The following is a 21961-nucleotide window of genomic DNA, read 5'->3' as shown; positions in this document are numbered from 1 at the left end:
AATGTGTCGTCAGTCAAAAAAGGTTGGGAACCACTGCCTTATACAATAGCTTGAAGTGAATAAACTCAACATTATTTATAACGAACTAAAGAATGAGTTTTATTGAAACAATTTGAAACGCTAAAACTGTCAAGTACCGGTAATCGAAATTGAACCTATATCAAATTCACTAGTAATACGACTATTATCATAATTAATACTACTATTAATATTAACTGGTATTATTTTGTCATTTTTTCTCGGTCTACTCACTTCTGTCTGTAATGCTGTCAGCACTGGCTGGTGAGTTAAATCGTCACATCACGCTTAAAATTCTTACTGTTTTTTTTTAATACTGAATTTGTCCACAAACAAACAGTTACTGCCATTGCTCTTATAATAGTGTGTATTATGAAAATGTAGATTTTCCGTTAGTGCCTTTTATTCTTTGGTTTATTATTGTTATTGATCAGAATCGACGTTCAAGATTTATGTCACTCGGCCGAGTTTGAACCCACGAACCTCGACTCACATTGCAAGCGTGGTAGATACTAGACCAGTGGTCGTCAGCACTCGCTGAAATGTGCAAAGGGTACGCGATGCCGTCCCGTGTGCACCGTCGTGCAGCGGGAAGAGATAGAGAGCATACCCGCTAGCAGCTACGAGTGCACCATGGTGCACTGCGTTTTCCGCGGGTAAGAGGCGCTAGCCCCGGGTGCTCTGCGCTGACGACCCCTGTACTAGACCATACATCGGCAAAATGTGTCTTCCTAATACAACAGCAGAACGCAACAAGCTCAGCACACCACCCCTTTTTTCCACACTCCACAAATATTCTAACTGACTGCTTGTACAAGGTACCATAGCGTTCTAATCGGGGTGTGTAAAGTGGTGGAATATGGAGAATAAATGAAAGTTTTTATTTCCAAGAAACATGAGAACGAGTCTACGCTTCCCCTTACCACAGTATTCAATGTACAGTGCCGGACTGTAATCTTAATCTTAAAAGTACATCGTTGATCACCGTGATTATTATTTATATGTTTTCATTTATTTTCTTCGTCACTTTTCACAAATTTCATAGAACAATGACTGATAAATTATAACAGAACAAAGCAGAGACAGTAATTTAAAGAAAAATTGTAGGTCTATTTGAGTAACTGATTAGTCAGGAGTAAAATTACATATGACTCATTTTAACTGTAAAGTGAGATGCTCATCTGTAATACGAGTTATTCTCTTTGATTTTACAAAGTTCATTTCTGTAAAAAATAGTTTAAATAATATAATATAGGCTAACTGAAGCCATGCATGACTATGATTTTTGGCTGCATAAGAGCTCAGATTAGCTTATTTTAATTAGTTCAGGAATTTGAATATATTAACACTTTCCGAATCATTCTGCGTAAGATCTGAGATTAGCTTATTTTAATTTGTTAGCAATTTAAAAATATTAATACCTTCCGATTTTTATAGTGTTTCCAAAAAACATGTCAGAGATATACAACTTCCTATTGTAATTCAGGTCTTACTATCATTATTTCTGAACCAAAAGTATTTCCATGCAATTGGAAATCAGTTTCAATTTTATAAATTGAACGATTTTTTGTTATGAAAATCTATTTGTAGTTCGTTCAAGAGGTCAATGCAACATTGAAATTTGATATCTCATATACAGTATTGTCTAATGAGTATAAGCAAGGAAAATTAAATGTCTTCTTTTCTAATAAATTTTGATTCCATAAATCTGTAGTAAGTAAAAGGAAAGAATTGATGCTGTAGTACATATGAACTATATTTGCATTATTCATTTGAAACTATCGATTTAATTTGTTGAAGTGTTCTCAAATTTCGGAAAGGAATGTCAAATCTAGCAGCGAATTTTCGTCCTCCAACTCGGGAATTTCTGTGTCCTATAACAGATAATTATTATTTTATTAACATATTCAAGTCTTAGGGCAGCGTAATGTATTTCAAACTTAGGTGACAATTACCGGCACTTAAAAACAATAATTACTACATTTTTTCCTTCATAAAACAGAAGTTATTTTCCTCTTGGCAGAAAACAGACGAAGCATTTCTTCAAGGCTAATCCACCTTACAGCTGTATAATATGGTAAATCTGGTATTTTTCTTCCATATCCTGTAGGAGTTTTCGAAATGATCGATGTTTTAATGACTTTTATTTTATTTGGTTCATGGTGCCAACAACCAACTCCGTAACATTTTTCAAATTTCTTGTTCCGAACCCACACTTTCAGAAGTCTAAATTGCGATAGAAAATCTGAAAAAGTACAAGTCTCCAGGTATCAATCAAATTCCAGCAGAATTAATACAAGAGAGTGGAAGTGCATTATCTAGTGAAATTTATAAACTTGTACTTGCTATTTGGGAAAAGAAAATTGTACCAGAACAATGGAAGGAGTCCATAATTGTATCTATTTTTAAAAAGGGGGACAAGACTAACTGTGTTAACTTTCGAGGAATATCACTTTTGTTGGCGTCGTACAAAATTTTGTCCAATATTCTTTTGAGAAGATTAACTCTGTAAGTAGATGAAATTATTGGGGATCATCAGTGTGGTTCTAGGCGTAATAGATCGACTACTGATAAGATTTTTTGTATTCGACAGATATTGGAGAAAAAATGGGAGTATAAGGGTACAGTACATCAATTATTCATAGATTTAAAAAAGGTATATGACTCGGTTAAGAGAGAAGTTTTATATGATATTCTTATTGAATTTGGTATTCCCAAGAAACTAGTTCGATTGATTAAAATGTATCTCAGTGAAACGTACAGCAGAGTTCGTATAGGTCAGTTTCTATTTGATGCTTTTCCAATTCACTGCGGGCTAAAGCAAGGATATGCACTATCACCTTTACTTTTTAACTTCGCTCTAGAATATACCATTAGGAAAATTCAGGGTAACAGACAGGGTCTGGAATTGAACGGGTTACATCAACTTCTTGTCTGTGCGGATGACGTGAATATGTTAGAAGAAAATCCACAAACGATTACGGAAAACACGGAAATTTTACTTGAAGCAAGTAAAGAGATAGGTTTGGAAGTAAATCCCGAAAAGACAAAGTATATGATTATGTCTCGTGACCAGAATATTGTACGAAATGGAAGTATAAAAATTGGAGATTTATCCTTCGAAGAGGTGGAAAAATTAAAATATTTTGGAGCAACAGTAACAAATATAAATGACATTCGGGAGGAAATTAAACGCAGAATAGGCCTACATATGGGAAATGCCTGTTATTATTCGGTTGAGAAGCTTTTGTGATCTAGTCTGGTGTCAAAAAATCTTAAAGTTAGAATTTATAAAAGAGTTATATTGCCGGTTGTTCTGTATGGTTGTGAAACTTGGACTCTCACTTTGAGAGAGGAACAGAGATTAAGGGTGTTTGAGAATAAGGTTCTTAGGAAAATATTTGGAGCTAAGATGAAGTTACAGGAGAATGGAGAAAGTTACACAACGCAGAACTGCACGCATTGTATTCTTCACCTGACATAATTAGGAACATTAAATCCAGGCGTTTGAGATGGGCAGGGCATGTAGCACGTATGGGCAAATCCAGAAATGCATATAGAGTGTTAGTAGGGAGACCGAAGGGAAAAAGCCCTTGAGAAGGCCGAGACGTAGATGGGAGAATAACATTAAAATGGATTTGAGAGAGGTGGGATATGATGATAGAGAGTGGATTAATCTTGCTCAGGATAGGGACCGATGGCGGGCTTATGTGAGGGCGGCAATGAACCTTCGGGTGCCTTAAAAGCCATTTGTAAATAAGTGCCTCTTGGTGCATTATAGAATGGATGAAAATTATGTTAATATTTTTTTAATAATTACCTTGTTCATTGCGAAAAGGGATCATCTCGGAAAAACAATGTTCAATATTGTCCTGATGTATGAAATTGGAATCATTGAATTATCGTTCATTAAAAAGTAGCTGATCTGTGGCTAGAAGCCTAACAATTTCAAGATTGTTCCTTCACCATCTCAAAAGTAAATCACATTTTACCTTCTCCTGTAAAATTTGAAAACTTGTAGATGATCCCTTTCCGCAATGACCGATTCACTTGTTGTAGAACGTCTATATAATCGAAGCTTTGACGGAAAGCTAATGGCTCAGCAGCATGTAGTGAAAGTGTCACTTAGCGGTGAGCAGACAGACAGGTACCTAGAAAGTTTTAATTAAAAAAACATCATTTTATAATAATACTCGTGTATACGTGGAGTTTGTTTTTCTGGCAGTTCGTTATAGATTTGTGACGTACGAAGCATTGATGGAGCACACTCCTTTTAGAGGAATTAATTTCACTGCCAATTAATCGTCTCTAGAACTTGAGAGAAGTACAAAAATCAAACGTTTCCTACCCAAACTTATTATTATTATTATTATTATTATTATTATTATTATTATTATTATTATTATTATTATTATTATTATTTAAAGCGAGGAGTAAACACTGTATCTATTCTTTATTCTCCATTATCCGCTGATCACACCATCTCATTCTAGTTCGAGATCATGAAAACATGGAGCTCTACTTCCGTGTCTCATTCATGGCATCTAAGGGGAATGTCTATGTTTGTGTGTGAATACAGAATGTCCCGTTATTGTGTACCTTACACATGTGCATCGTGTTACACATTTAAAAACAAATAAAAAATGATATATGAACTAATTATTGTTTATACGGCTTAGTTACAGATATATGGCAGAGAAAATGTATCAATGAAAGATGCCGTTCCTAAACACGTAAATGTTCAATGATGCAATTTGTTATAGGCTATCATAGCACGTGTTAAAAGATGTCCACCATTGCAATCGCAGCATAGGCGTGCCCGTCTCTGCCATGATTGGAAGGAGAGTTCTGAATATCAGCGTATATGAGTATACCTCCATAATGATTGCCACAAGTGGTCTCGGTGGAATGTACTCCAACATACACCAGACCCTTTACATGACCAAATATCACAAAGTGTGAGGTCGGTTTATCTTGGCGGACACGGAAATATCCATTCATCTCAATCCATCGTCCTGAAAATTGCGTATACAAATGTTTGAGATAATGACCAGTCTACACACGGGAGCAGCATATGAACTCAATCGTTGTCGTTTTGTTATTTTATGGCTTTTAAGGAATCCGGAGATTCATTGCCGTCCTCACGTAAGCCCGCCATCGGTCCCTATCCTGAGCAATATTAATCCAGTTTCTACGATCATATCCCACCTCCCTCAAATCCATTTTAATATTATTCTCCTATCTACATCTCGGCCTCCCCAAAGGTCTTATCCCTTCCAGCCTCCCAACTAACACTCTATATGCATTTCTGGATTCGTCCATACGTACTACATGCCCTGCCCATCTCAAACTGAACTCAATCGTGCCCCTCCAAAATAACACTTACGTCAATATGTTCCCCATTAGAATTCGCTCTCCCATTGTGAGAAACTCCATAAATAAGCCGTTTATAAAATTAGTTTACTTATATGACATTTTTTGTTTCTTTACAGGTGTATAACACGATGCACATGTTTAAGGTATACAATGACGGTGCACCCTGTTGTTTTTATATACAGGGACATCATTTTATTTTTACTTCAATTTTTATTGTACTTGAGTTTTTGAATGTACTTCACTCCCACCCCCTCTACTAGTAAACTTCCAACCGTTCTCCACAAAGAACCAAGCGTATACAGTCAAAGTCGCCTTACGGTCTTAGTAAACACAAACAGTACTGAGTTAGTGAGTGTAGTACGTTCCAGAAATATGTTCGCTTTCAATACTGAATCATATTCTCGCACAGGTATTGTTGTCCGTTTGCCTATGTCGCATCCCGGTTTCCCCCACCCACTTCTGCCCGTCCCTTTGTGGCTGGGCTGTCTTAGCTCTTTTCTGAAAACATTAATTTCTGTTAGGAATTGGACGTCTACGTAATATTATACAACTGTTTAAAATATCTTAAATAAAAAGGCCTCGTTAAGTAATTAACTGTCACGTGATTTGCCTCCTTTCTACGACCCTCGACAAAACCACTAGAACGGACAATAAATAGCATGTCTGAATAATTTTATCTTTTCGGGTCGGGCAGAAGTGAAGGTTGAATTTACAGTACGTAAGGTACTCTTTTATAGAGTAGGTACACAATTATTTCAACATGAGTTAGTAGTACGAAAGACGAAACTGGTAATTGGAATTAGGTACAATAGAACTAAAACCTGTATAGAAATGAACGGCCATCATTTTCAAATATGTGTTTAAATATCCATATTATGATTATTTTTCAATGTAACTTCATTCTCTATATTGTACGCTAATGTGCTATAGACAGTATAATATGCGCTGCATAATGAATACGTCCGAACGGACAGCTCAGTTCGAGAGTAAAAACACTTATTGTTAATATTTTACTGTATTTTGATTAAAGAAAAACCTAATGAAAATTATCAAACTCAAAATCGCGATATTTCCTCCTTTACGTAAAAGGATGAACTACTTTTCATCCCTCCTATACCTAGTAAAGTGATTTGTTTGTATCTTACGCCAGTATCATCGAACTCCAGTGGAAGGGGGTATCAAACGGTGTTCCCGGTTCACAACCTTTAAGCCAAAGGTATAGACAGGTTAATATTAGAAATGTTAGTAAAAATAAAATGATGTCTCTGTATATCTCAGTTTCATAATTTTCTTGTTTATTTTATTTCATATCAGTACAAAATACGGTCTTTTTCTTAAATAATAACAATAGTATTAGTAGTAATAATGATAAGTAATAGTATTTTATTTAACGATAGTTTCAACTGAAGAGGCTAAATTTAATGTAAGCGAGATATCTCCGCTGCTTGCAATCGCGAAGTCACTGCGCTTCGACAGATTAAAACTTACATATTATGTTATATTAATAAATGTAACAGGTTTTCAAAGTAGGACATCCCTGTTTTATGAATAACCACTAAGGATTCCGATTCTATTATTCTCCCGAGTTCTTTTCCTCTTATCTGCATGACTGGTGAATCTCCTAATGCTAGGCTTATTTCATCACTCCTGACTGGTATTTATGCTACCCTTCAGGTAACTATGTACGCGCCAAGAGAAAGAGAATGAAGAAAAGAGAGATGGAAATCATTACATAAAAACTGCATTGTTGGTGAATCCTCGCCCCGAAATTAGCTATGTCAGTCTATAGTCTGTTCTTGACAAGAGGCTATAGACGCACTCAGTGGCTCAGTTGAGAATAAGTACAGTTTAATACGTTGTGTTATGTTTTGCAATGGTTACATATTCAGTGCGTGAACATATACGCATTTTGAAAACGTACATACGGAAAAAGAAATCATGTGGCAGAACAAGAGAAAATTTAGACATAAATTTTCTTGCCGTCCAGTTCCGTGTAGAAAAACAATATTAAATTTAGTGAATAAATTTAATTAAATAGATTCTATGCATTTTGCCGTATATTCAACTGTCCGAAGTCAGGTTTGAATCTCATAAGTGACACCACTCATGAGATAACTAAGCCAGGAGATAATGAGGTAGGGTGGTTAGTTCCTTTCCTCCTCTATTGCATACATCGCAGACTAACAACATATTACATTACACTATGTATACAAACAATTGTTCTTCCTCTGATATATCGTCAAGTGAGATATGCGGCCTGATAATGGATTACATAAGCCAGAACTTCAGTCAGGGAACGATGTGATGTAAATTAAATATCACACAAGGTAGGCAACACTTCCAGCAGGCACTGTGTGGGAGGTGAGTTTTTTAATATAACATAGTAGGCCTACGTAAGTTTTAATCTTGTGAAACGCCATGAGTTCGCGAGTGCAAACAGCGACGCGTGGAGTATCTGCCGCTGGTCGATCGACAGAAACATCAGGAATGTTCGCTGGAACTCATTGTATTTTTTGATCGGCACAGGCCTGATCTTCTGTAATATGAAGTTTAGGAATAAACATTTGACAATACAATAGAGTCCCGATTATCCGGCCTCCCGTGTTATCCGGATCACTCTTTTTTTTTTTATTACAGTAGTGTACGTATATAGCCTACAGTACCTACTGAACAATAAGAAAGTTTTTTAAAATCATTTTCATACTGTACTGTATAATGAATAAAAACTCGTTTGTTATGTACATGTACATGTGAGTAACGTGTTTCTACATTACTTTGTCGCTTTAAGATTACCTTATCAAAAACCACATAGCGCTCTCACCGTCCGTATTATTCGGATTACACTCGGCCCGTATAGTCCGGATAATCGAGACTCTACTGCAGACCCCCTAATTGCAGCAATAAAAAGTATGATTAATGAAACATAAACTTCAGACAAATATTGCTTGATGTTTTCGAATCTAGTAAATTCTTTCAATGTAGAATTTAAAAAAGAAACAATTCCAAACCATCACTTTACTTCTTTTTGTTCGTTTGTATTAAATTATTCATAGCGGCATGGCTGGCATGGTTTTGTAAATACATAGTCTATGTACGAGGAAACAGTTTCCAAACAGTAGCGATAAAACAAAAAAACATAACTTAAAAGCGTAATTTTGTAGTGATAGATGGCTGTGATTGGTTGAAATTCAATTGATTTTTACTCTGAATAATATGAGTGAAATATTCACATAATATATTTTTGTTTGTCTGACACTCTAAGCCGACAATATTTAGATTTTGAACAATTATTTACATTTTCTAGTTCACACGTAGCTATGGAATCAAAGATATCAAGATTCTATAGTGTCTTTTGGACGATCATGCCCCTTTTCCCTACTTACCATTGTTGTTTACATCCTTCGTAGTTGACAATACCGTATGTTCTCTGGTTACTATACAAACAAAAGAAATCACAGCGTTGTTATAAATACTTACCATACTAGTATGCGATGAGTAGAAACAAATAGAGCCTTATTTTATTTAGAAAAGTACATATTTTCATATCTTCTTTTAAACTTTTTCGGTATTAACTTAGCGCAACCGATCCTCTATGCTTCTTTAATCTCTTCTTACACTTAATTGTCAACCAATTCTTCTTCTAATTAAACTCATATTATAATGATCAGATTAATATAAATTTAATTACAAGAAACAACACAATAGAACCAGTCTCAAAAATAGTACATAGGCCTTCGGATTTCACACAGAAGATTAACTCGCGATATGACCAAAGATGTTAAAGCGAGTATAAAATATAACAGCGAAAGAAAAAAAATACAAACAACAATGACTACAGTGAAACCAATTGACCTACATATTGCCTTGGCAACGACGTTCAAACTTTCAAATCGGAGAAATTTTGTACATCAAACCATTAATTATGTAATATTCAAAATTATATACAAATTTATTTAAATGACGATCGTCCAAAGATCGCCTCGTTTTTTCAAACTGTTTCCTCCGTTCTGTTATAATGCACTTGACTTCTCACAATTGTATCGCAATACATTATAAGAACACGTGAGGCTATTTTGCGAGCACGTTAAGAAGAATTGAAGAGTCCACTGCAAGAATGATGGATGTCATTTGGAATACATTTTGCAGGAGAAGAAATTGAAAGTTTGAAATGCTTAGCGCTCAAAGCTTAACTGTGATTTTCCGATCATTACTGGACAATGACTATCAGTGTTAATGCCATATAACTCTGTATGTACATTCTATATGTTTTAAGCTATGCATTGACAGTCTTGGTTCATTTTCGACAAGAAAGTGACATCCATCATTCTTGCAGTGGACTCTTCAATTATAAACGGCAAGGTGATAGTCGTATATTTACACAAATATTTAACACATAATTTTGCTAAACATTATGTTAAGTCGAGAAGTCCTTGAATTGTCGAATACAGAAGACTTCCATTTTAGATACGATTCGTGTCAAGTTTAGATTACATAATGTAAATATAAAACCTTAACGTTTTCTATTTTCAATGATTTTGGCGTAAAAGAGATAAAATCGTGGAATACTTATGGATTTTCTAAGAGGAGGACGTATTTTAGCAGTGGTTGCACACAATTCCAAACAATGTTACATAGAATATCATTGGTATTAGTAAATGTGACTGCCTCCGTGGTCTGTTGGTCAGCTTCCAGATCAGGGGATCCCGGGTTCGATTGCCGGGCTCTGCTCTCTGTGAATTTTTCTTGAAGTTTTCTTGAAGAAGAAGAACTCCCTGGGTGTCTACAGTCTGGAAATTTGTATGAATGTGAGTGTTCCAGGTTAATATTAATTAACCAATCATCAAAAATATAAAAATACATCAGGAGTCACGACTGTCGCTGGGCAGTAACCTGAACACACGTTTCAGCGTCACATTGTTGACAAGTAACTCCATCTGTTAGCACAACCATAAAGAATCTAATCGATGCTATAGTTTTACCTACAACGAAAAAAAAAAAAAAAAAAAAAAAAAAGAAGTAAATGTGTAAAATTTCTAATGAGAAAATACATACCATTTACATGACACTGATATGCAAGTTAACTTATTTGCGACTACTCCACCTTCCCCCCTGAGACAGTAATGTTTTGGTCTGATACGAGTAGACAGTAAAGTAACGATTGCTAAGTGACGGATTGTACTGGGTGATTCACGAGGATTTACCGTCACTTACGGAGCTTATTTCCGAAGACATTCTGAGCAAAAAATGCCATATAAACATTTGTCGTAATCTCAATATTTTCAGAGTTACACTAATTTGAATTTGTTAGTAAATACCTTTCTTCATTAGTTTTAAGGGTAAAAAAAATATTACAAATAGAGAATGAACTATTCAGAAATACAATTTCTTTAATTGGCTAGTGTTCTGAAGCTAAAAATGTGTTGTTAATTGCTTTGTACAGATTTTGTTTTTCAATTTTTAATTAAAAATTACATTATTCTTACGCAATTATCACAAAAATTGTTACTAATCATACGACTTCAGGAACTTGATTTTTTTACAGTTTAATTATGCACCCTAATGTACAATCTTGAAGAATTTACAACAGTGGCGTGATTTGTAACAATTGTTGTGATAAGTGCGTAAGAAAATATAATTTTGTAGTTAAAAATCGGAAAAAAAAACTTTTGTGCGAAGCAACTATGCAATTCACAACAAATTTTTAACTTCAGAATACTAGCTAATTAAAGAAATGATACTCCTGAATAGTTCATTCTTTGTCTCTAATATTATTTTACCCTTAAAACTCAAGAATAATAGTATTTTATAAATAACTTGAAATTAATGTAGCTCTGAAAATATTGAGATTAGGTCAAATGTTTATGTGACTTTATTGCTAAGAATGTCTTCGGAAATAAGCTTCGTAAGTGACGGTAAATCCTCGTGAATCACTCTGTATTAGGCAGGCTCATCGTGGAAAGTCGATCGCGTTATAATTTCACAAGGCGTAAGAATTAGAATAATTTGTATTTTCAGGAACGACACTGTAGCGCTAGATATGTGAAATACAAAATGTAGGCCTATAACTAAACCTTTATCATATTTAAATGTAAGAGAACATTTTAGGTTGATCGTATAAATTTTCTGCAATAATGTTTATCATCATGACGATAAGTTCTCGACGTAAATGTTGAAAACATTGTAAGAATTAGTTATCAAATTTCACAGCATCTGAAGCCATAATGTCAAGCGGTGAATATGTTGAAACGTGTCCCATTGTAGCAGCCGAAGAAATACGCCCTGAGAAAATTTATTTAAAATGTCTTTCTCAACATATAGGCCTTTTGACAAGGAGAAGAGAAGAAATGGGATTTGATATTGAAAGTCAAATAGATATTAAAATAAAATTTTTCTTTGTGGTTTGTATGTACATTAGATGAAAGTAATGATATTAGCAACACCTCATAATTAATCATATTTATTAGAGAAGTTGTTTCTAATTTAACATCTATGGGGAATTGTTGGATCTTGTAATATTCGTTCAGGCCTTACAGATTTTCATCTACTTTCGCTCTTCATTTTATGAACTAAGCAGGCGAATTGATAACAAGCAAAAAATTCCGTTCGTGAGCATGAGTAACATTGAATGACATTGTATTTAAATAGGGCTGAACAAGTAAACATTTTCAGTTTCAGTGCTCCCGAATTGCCAACTGTAGTTTAAGAGAATAATTTTATTATTTGATTTGTTTAGTTTTTGTTAAAGTGGGTTGAAAGCTTAAAAAATCTTAAAAACTCTTTATTTTGTAGTTATGGTTTTCCTTCATAAAATATGGACAGAAATTGTGATTTATTAGAGATATTAGTTCCGCCAATGGTGCAACTATAAATACGTGACAGTGATGTAACTAGTTTTACTCGTAAAACAGAGACGGAAAAGGGGAAAACTTACTTCTCTTATTGGTTTGTCAGTCCCCAGGGTTATTGAAGAGAGTGACTATGCCAGAAATGAATAAAATATAAGAAAGGATTTTTAAGCTACGTGTGTGTTATTACTGGTGCAAAGTAACAAACGGATATGAAAATAATTGTTATATTAATTATTATTACACGATGATACTATTAGGGGCGACGCTGTTTTAAGGGCACTCGATCACGTGACCTTCCATGAAATGTCGTAAATTTCAGAGTGAAAATATAAACATTACAACCAGTTTTCTTTTTATTAAATAGTTTTGCGAATTAAAAAAAAAAAAGGAAATCTTTTTGCAAATGCATGAATAATGTTATGGCTACATAAGGTCAGTGGCGTATACTGGTTTAAGGATCTGGGCTACCACTGACCTTATTATTACACAAAATATATTTTAAAAACTCTATAATAAAATTCCTTACCTATTTATATGTGAATTGCAGACGTCTTGATTGGGACGAAAATACTTTGATGACTTCGTCATTGAAATTACAGTTGGGCCGCTTGCGAAGTTTCTGTAGAAATGACTTTTCAATTGACATCAGTGCCAAGCCGGATAAACGTTCTTGTGTATGAGTTGCTCTACAGTAGGATTTTATTCTCTTCAACGCAGAAAATGTTCTTTCTACCGATGCTGACGTAGCTGGTATTGTCACAATTAATGTTGCCAATTTAAGGACTTCAGGAATAACTTGGTTCAGCTGGTTTTCATATATGGCAGATAATATTTCATGGATAGCTTTGTTCGAAAAATCAAAGACTTCTGCTGAATATATTACACTTAATTCATTTTTCAAACGTACTTGATCAAAGTGACTGCTATAGGACTGAAATAATTTGTTTAGTGCCTCATTCGGGAAGTTTTCTCTATAAGCAGAAATTTTTTGAGAATCTAGAAGATGTGTGAACTGAAGCTTTCCATAATCGGAAAATCTGTCAGTAATTTCCATGTGCATACGATCTAGTATGCTGTAGTACAGCTGCCTGCATTTCAATTCATCATCTCCTTTTCTTCGCTTTCATGGTGGTTCCATTGTATTGTCTGAAGAATTTTCATTTTCCATATTACTCCATATGGACGGAAACCCACTACGTCTGAACTCGGATATAGTATGTTTTAACTTTGATACCTCTTGCAAGCAGTATGCTATGTCTAGACTTTTTGTCTGAAGAATATTGTAGAGCACATCTGTATGTGCGAACACTCTAGCATAGACTTCAAGAAGAAATATATTCTGAAACTGTGTGAAAAAATACAAATATCCTTGAGCCTGCACAATTACATCATCATCCCAGTTTTCTTCAGAGTCATTACAAACGATATTTTCAAAGAAAAGCAGTCAGTTGTTCTCTGTATTCCTTTACTGTATTTACAAGCCGAGATGTAAAATTCCATCTAGTTGGTGCTACTTTTGGGAGTTTCTTTTTCATAAATTCCTTGAGTTTTTCTGATCTTTTAGGAGATGATGAGAAAAATGCAGCTAAACCCGACAGTGTTTTGAAAAAAAATGCGGCATTCTGGAATGGATAAAGTAGTTTGTTGCAAAACTAAATTGAGAACATGGCTGTAACAATGGACAAATAGTGCTTGAGGATACTTTTCTTGAACTTTTGTTTTTAAGCCATTAATATTTCCCGCCATAACTGAAGCACCATCGTATGTCTGTGCAATTAACTTATTGCCGACATTGTATTCTGCTATAACACCTTCCACATGCTGAAACAAAGCAGCAGCAGTTTTGCCCGAACTGACATTTGTGAATCCTATAAACCGTTCTTGAACATTGGCAGTACTGTCGACGTATCTTAAAACAGTGGACAATTGACTCTGATTAGAGCAGTCACTTGTTTCATCAACAACAATGGCCACAAAAGGTGCTTCTTCTATTTCAGATTTTATGTTCTTTATCATAACCCCACTTATAGCAAATATTAAGTCATTCTGAATTGCGGGAGAAGTACCACGGAATACTGTTGAACTCTCAAGATGATTGGCCAGTAAATGGTCAAATTCACTTAAGGAACTTAAATATTCAATATAATTTCCTCTATTTTCTGATTCCACACTCTCATTATGACCCCGAAAAGCCAATTCTTGTTTTCCTAGAAAGCAGACTGCGTTAATAAGACGCAGTAAAATCTCCCGATTTTTTTTCACAAGAGCATTGTGTTGGTTGATGTGTAGAACTTTTTGCTTATCTAGCTGTAAATCAATTCTTGTCTTCCCAAAGTTTGCAAAGTTCATGCTACTATAAATATGAGCTTTTGATTTGTCGTGTTTTAGGACTGACGTTCGAAGGGAGTTCATATTAGAAAACCCCTCTTTTGACCACACATTAGTTTCGCGGCTAAATAACAAACATGGCCAGCAAAATAGTTTAGACAGTTTAGAACTACCACACAACCAATTCCACTTACCATATGATGTTGAAGTGAAATGGCGTGTGTACTCACGCTGTTTTTCTTTTACGTCCATGGACAAATTTAACTCAGGAGTTGGTCTTTCCATTTTCACAATTTCAACTTTCTCGTTGTATGTACGACGGTTAAAAGGCACTTTTAATAAACCTTCTATTACACAGTCATTTTCAACACAAACCTCTCCAGAAACTTGTTCTGCCATATTTTCACAATATCACTTAATTGGGAAATTAAAAACTTAATAATTCACAATTAATATAACTCTTAGACACTCGAACAAATCACAAATTTAAAATACTGCACTGCAAGAACACAATCACATTAATGAGCTAGCGTACTAAGCATATTGTTGCTTCGCGCCTTCCAAGAAACCGATCACGAGAGCGGTAACTCACCCGCCTACAGTGCACGATGGAAACAGGAGGGAGCGGGGGGACGGGGAGTTGTGCGACGTGAGCGGAACGGTCACAGGCTACCCTTCGCGGCAGCGGTTTCTCCAGTGATGCCGCCTTGACAACTTGTTTCTTTTCGAGAGCAGAGAGCGCATATAAATCTAACAATTACTTTAATTTTAATTACTGTGGTAAAACTAATACGGTAATACAAAATTATTACATTATGTTATATTATAAACTTTTTCTTTTGTAATTTCCTTGGGCTACCGCCGGTAGCCCTGGTAGTCCGGAAAATACGCCCCTGCATAAGGTCCATACTGCGTGAAGAGTATTCGCCAAAGATTTTATTTCTTAGCAGGCTTGCTTACCTATAAAATCTAAAGTGTACCCTCCCTCCCTCCAAAATTTACGGTCACGCTATGCTTCTGGTTGCCATGGTTATCAACTGATTGATTGTTGTTATTAATCTACAGCCAACAAGATGGAAGTAAGAAAAGAAATTGTTATTACAGTCAATAAGATGGAAGTAAGAAGAAAATTGTAGTGCGTTTTATGGCTTGCAAAATTTGAATCAGTTACTCCTTGTGCCACGTTGTATGTTTAATGAGTTTCAGTCACAAGGAAACAACATTTATCATTGAAATAAGCAGTGAATGAAACGAGAAGCCTCTTGATCAAAATTCGTTCATACAGATTGTCCAACCAATACCAACTAAAGAGAAAGCCTGGTAATACGACTCATGACGTCACCGCGATTAGGCCGAGACATGGCGCGCAATTATTTAGTTTGTTCGTAATTTATTGACAAAAAGTAAACATTTTTACTGGATTATTTATGTTCTCAGCGATTACCAAAACATTTGGCATTTATTTTTGATAACTATTTGTTAATGATAGTTATATCATTCTTCAACAAACAACCAACATTTAAATAAAGAAAAATTAAATATAAATAATGCCAGAACCGCAAAGAAACACGCACATGAATCTTATAAATTTAGACTTTGTGGCGGCCTACATAACCACACACTGTTCAAGACGAAAATTAGGCAATCAACTACAGTTTTTACAATACCAGTGAAGTTTTAGAATATCAAGTTAAATTTTGTGCTCTATTAGGCCTAATTAATGTACATGTTTGAATATAAGTTATTGACCTGTAGCGTATCTATGAAAAATATCAATGGAGAATAAATAACGTAATAATAATAATAATAATAATAATAATAATAATAATAATAATAATAATAATAGGGCTAATTATATTTATATTTAGAAGCAGTGGGTAAAAAAATTCAGTAGGCCTAATTTAAAGCAGTGGTAGGTTGTTGTTTAGTCAACTGCTCGAAGACAGGTCTGAACCTCGCAAGTGAAACCAAGAAGGTATCACTTATAAGGCAACTAGACCAGGAGATAATGGTGTAGGATGGCCAGTTCCTTTCTCCCTCCATTGCATATATCGCCGTCTAGCTATATATCACACTAGTTAGACTTCAGATGCATGCAAACATTTGCTCTTCCTCTGACATAATATCGTCAAGTGAGATGTACTGCCTGATGTTGTATACCACTGCCACCGGGTGCTTGCCCTCTTGCAGTGTAAATAAATACATACATAATAGATGTACATATTAGCCAGAACCTTAATCAGAGGGAAGCCAGAACCTTAATCACAGAGAAGATGGGTTATTAAACATTTTTTTTAACCCTTAAAGTGCCTTGAAACAGCTTTGATGGGTATGACCAGAGCCATCTTCAGTTACAAGCCTGAGCATGGGTAGGTTTGGCAACGCTGAGTGGAGGCGGGCGGAGGGGAAATGAAAGCATGTTTGACGTTTTAGTGCTTTGATTTCGTTGTCACATTCACATTTTCGACATTAATTGATACAAAAGTACTTGCATATGATCAAGATTCAGTGTATTGATGTACGTAATTTACTACGGAATCCGTAATGGTATTTTATTTGAGTTTCAGAATACCGCGTAAGTACTTGCACACAGCCACTTATAACTTAAACAAATTAAAAGCATACGTGTTTTTTTATTGATGGTACAAGGGAAAGTAAATAAATACTTCAAGAAATGTTACTTGTACTAAAAATAAATAAAATAACGACGTACTTTCGCAGTACCCTATTCCAATCAATTAACCATTATGTGGCTAGTAAATTGACAATGTTTTGCCGCTTTATGTTGTTTCACCTCTAACATGAAAGGTCCAGGATATCATATACATTTTAATTTCATGTGATTATCTGTCGTGCTTTTCTATAAATATTTCAGTTGCCCAGGAAGCCAGTTTTAGTTTGAACCTCGCCAGTCACCATAACAATAGTGTTATCCTAAATTATTTGTTACAAATTTGCTAAAATATAATTTTTAATAGGCCAAGGCCAAGTATAAAGATCTATGAAAAAATGAAGAAATATACCTTCAACATACTGTAATACGTAACAAAACATATCATTATCTATTAAGTATGTGCCAATTAGCGTAAACTCAGTGAACTTTAAATCCTGTAAATACTAAGTGAAAGGAAACATGTTTATAACTAATTTATTACAAAGGAAATAATATTAATACATAAACCTTGAAAACTAACAAAGTGAGTGTATGCATCTATAAATTAGGTAGTTCTGACGTATAGCAGGCATTCCGAATCTTCAACAAAACTGCAACATTTATGAGATCACAAAACAGCTATTTACAATCAACAGCGTAACTTTATTGATGTAGCAGGCGAGACCCAACAATTTTGCTAGAATTCTGATACATCACAAACCACAAATAAGACTATAAAAATGAAGTTTATACAATATTTAATATTTAGAAGAATTGTCAATCACTTTGTCATTAATAATAACCAGGGAACGGATTTATATGGACTAAAAATATATGAAATATGTAAATATATATGTAGTTATTTTTACCAAAATATGGAATTAAATATGGATTTTTACCAAAATATGGAATTAAATATGGACTTAAAATTATAAAAAAATGACTATGTACGTTAAATATTGGTACATTTTAATCAAACTAAACAAAAAATATAATGGACGTACCTTATCTTCCAATGTAGTTTCAACAAAACACAATTTTTATTGTCTGTTACCATAACAATAGGTTACAAACATTTCTTTCAAGTGCTGAAAAGTGAATCTTCTTCTATTGTCTCTGAGGATAGATTTATACTGACTAAAAGAGCGTTCGACGTCACAAGAAGTAACTGGTACATAATTCAATTTCACAATGTCTGCTGGGGATAAGTCCAAGTTAATCTTCACTGTTGATTCACCACTCATCACAGCAACAACCTTTTGTAGTTCTTCATATCCAGGGTTTTTTGAAAGTACAGTGTCCACCTTAGCTCTTACTGCATCTGCAACTTTACCTCTACCACGATTCAGTTGTTCCACAGTACTATTTATAATTTCAAAACTTTCAGATAGTGAAAGGTGCCTATTTTGGAGACTTTTGAGCGTTTTTATGATGCATGAAAATGTATGCTGAATGTGAGCTAAGTCATTCTTCACACTTATGTCACAGGTAACTGTTTTCGCAGTATCAATTGAGACTGCATCTTCAGAGTCCAATGCAAGGAGAACATTGTTAATAGAGTCTATATGTTCGGCATAATATTCAACTGCTTCTAGCCATGTACCCCATCTAGTTAAAATTGGCTTTGGTGGCAATGGAATTTCAGGGTACATTTCTTTCAACACGTTAACTCTACTGGGAGCTTTGAGAAATACTTTTTTCACTGATGAAATCAACAAATCTACTTTAGGGAAATTGTCTCTGACCACTTCTGCCACACGATGAAATGCATGCGCCACACAAGTAAAATGAGTCAATTTAGGATATACAACAGATAATGCTTGTCCAGCTTTGACCATATAAGGGGCAGCATCGCTAATAAAGAATAACACATTATCGTACATAATACCCTTTGGCCACAGGATACCCATAGCTTCGTTGAACAGTTTAACTATAGTTTTGTTATTGCACTTTTCTAGAACATCACAATGTAAAAGAATTCGTTCAGAATATTGTTCACTTAACAAACCGATAACTACATTACCAACAAGTCTACCTTCTTTGTCGGGAGTCTCATCAATGGAAACCCAAATTGAACTATCTTTAATTTCATCTCTTATCTTCTGTATTGTCTCATCGTAGATGGATGGAGCATACGTCTTCCTAAGTGTTGACTCATCCGGGATTGTATGTTGAGTATATTTTTCAAGGAATTCCCTGAAGACCTTATTCTTTAGTTTGTAGAGAGGAATATCAGCAGAGATGAGAGAACGGCACAGGTCGATGTTAAACTCAGATCTTACATTCGATGTTGTTGGTTGTGTTAAAAACAATTGTCTCTGCTTGGAATTTAGTTGTTTGTTGGCCTGATGTTTACTAGTTGTAATGTGTTGTTGCACCAGGAACTTTTGTGTAGATGATACTGCACACTGACACAAATTACAAAATAATATTTTATTGTCAGTTGATAAACCATCTTCTTTAAATTCTGAAATGTAACTTGTTAGTTTTGATTTTAAATTGACTGAATGACGTACTTTTGGCATATTTACCGTCTTTATAGTATGATTTACAAAACTGAACCTATGTGTACTCTGACTGGCATTTAACTGTTGAGCTGCACAACTGAAGTCTGTTAAAAATTTTAAATTAAATTAATACAGTTTTGTAACTTACTTTCCCATTGTTGATAGGACTGCTAATTTTCAAATAACTCTGATGTTAAAGGGATTACTGAACATGTGTTTAAATCTCTATTGTTGAAATGTATTTTTAAAAGTTAATGGAATTTTGTTTTGTTTTATTGTTAAACCTAATATAATATGGACTGTTTTATATGAAATATGGAAAATATATGGAAATTAACGAAAATATGTACTAAACTCTAAAATATGGAAAAATATGGAAAATAAAAGTAGGATTTTTCAACCCTACACATTGTGAAACATAAAGATAATGCAAAATATAATTTATATTAGCTTTATAAGTAAATATGTATTTACATGTAAATCCTTTCCCTGATAATAACCGTAAAAATTGCTAAAGACTGCAGCCATATTTTCATTTATTGTCTTGTTTTTATAGCCAACACGCACTTAGTTTATAATACATCAACCATAAAAACATTTTGGTAATTTGCTAGGAGACGTCGTTGCATATAGACCACATTTACACTAAACCTAAAATTTGTTTTTGCAAGATATACTAAAACCCTAAACTAACCTAACCCAACCTTTTCCTTAATCTGTGACAGATTAGGTTAGGTTAGGTTAGTGTTTCAGTATACGTTGTATACTGTAAGGTTAGGTTTAGTGTAAAAGTGGTCTATATGTAACGACGTCTCCTAGCAAATTACCGTCGAGGTATGGCTCCTGCTTGTAACTGAAAAAGGCTCTAGTATGGCACTTTACCGTAACTAAGAAAATAGCAGTTTCCATAGTCCTTCATAAGTCAATATAGCACCTACACACCGCGAAATGAAAACCTTTATAATAAAATACAGTTGGCCTACAAGGCATAGAAGTCAGCGTAGAAGTTCAAAATGCCATTAACTAACAGTTATATACAGCAGTTACACAATTTTAATTTATAAAATAGTTTTATCCTATTATGTTAGGCCATAGACTAAAAGCAATATACAGTATTTACAGAATGATTGATCTTCTTTAAAATGAAGTTCACACACCTACAAGACAATTCAAACTGGAACGTGAATGACCAATGAAAGAAGAGGTTATGTTGCGTTTGCAAACTATGCTGTTATCCCTTACTGTGATTTTAGTATGAAAAGAATCCGGGGTGAAACGAGCGTTGAGCGGATTCCGCCGATTTTGGAATAGACACCGACGTACTTGAACTGCCAAAAAATCACACTCAATCGCTTTCACCTTCATCTTGACGGGATAATAAATCCTAAACTAACCTAACCTAACCTAAGTGCGACGGTATCTATTCCAAAATCGGCGGAATCCGCTCAACGCTCGTTTAACCGAATCCGGTACCATTACACATATCTTGGAGTTTTTCGTAGGAATAAAATCTTTCCGATAAATAGCTCTAATCCATTTTAACCTTTGGTCTTCCTTGGTGGGAAAAGAGAAAACACTCACTTTCGGTCCATTTAAGTAACTGCCTCTATAGTTCAGTACTCTACACTTTTGAAGCATTATGCCTTCTAATGTGTTAATATTGCACCACTTGAATGTAATTTTACATGCACATTTATTAAAAACATAAAATAATCTCAACTAGAAACACGTGAAAAATGCCAGCTTCCCGCCTAAGCTTTAAACATATAGGCCCAAACAACATGACGTCACAAGATATTCAGATTTTTTTGCAAGGCTTTCTTTGTAGGTGGTGTTGGTCCAACTTATCGACTGAATCAATAACAATCAATCGACAGGTAACCATAGCAGCCATGATGTTACAAAATCTTGAAAAGTTATTCTTTCATTTAATGGCTCTTTTACATCTCTATCATAACTCAGTTCAGTGGACTGAGGCTCTTGCCTCTCGATCCGGAATTGTGTTCGAGCGCGAGTTCGATTCCCGCTTGGGCTGATTATCTGGATAAAACTGGCACTGAGGTAGTTCCGTTGATTTCGAAAGTGAAAGTAGTTCAATTTATAAGGGACCTTTTTGTAGAAATGCAGTTGATCGTATATACAAAACATAACAAAAGCCTAAACTATCCAAGCCTAACCTGTCACAGATTTGTACATATGGAAAGTGTGTAAGGGAGTACGAAGGGAACTAC

This window comes from Periplaneta americana, chromosome 17, assembly GCF_040183065.1.
Source record: "Periplaneta americana isolate PAMFEO1 chromosome 17, P.americana_PAMFEO1_priV1, whole genome shotgun sequence".
Taxonomy (NCBI): Eukaryota; Metazoa; Arthropoda; class Insecta; order Blattodea; family Blattidae; genus Periplaneta; species Periplaneta americana.
Note: the sequence above shows the minus strand (reverse complement) of the source record.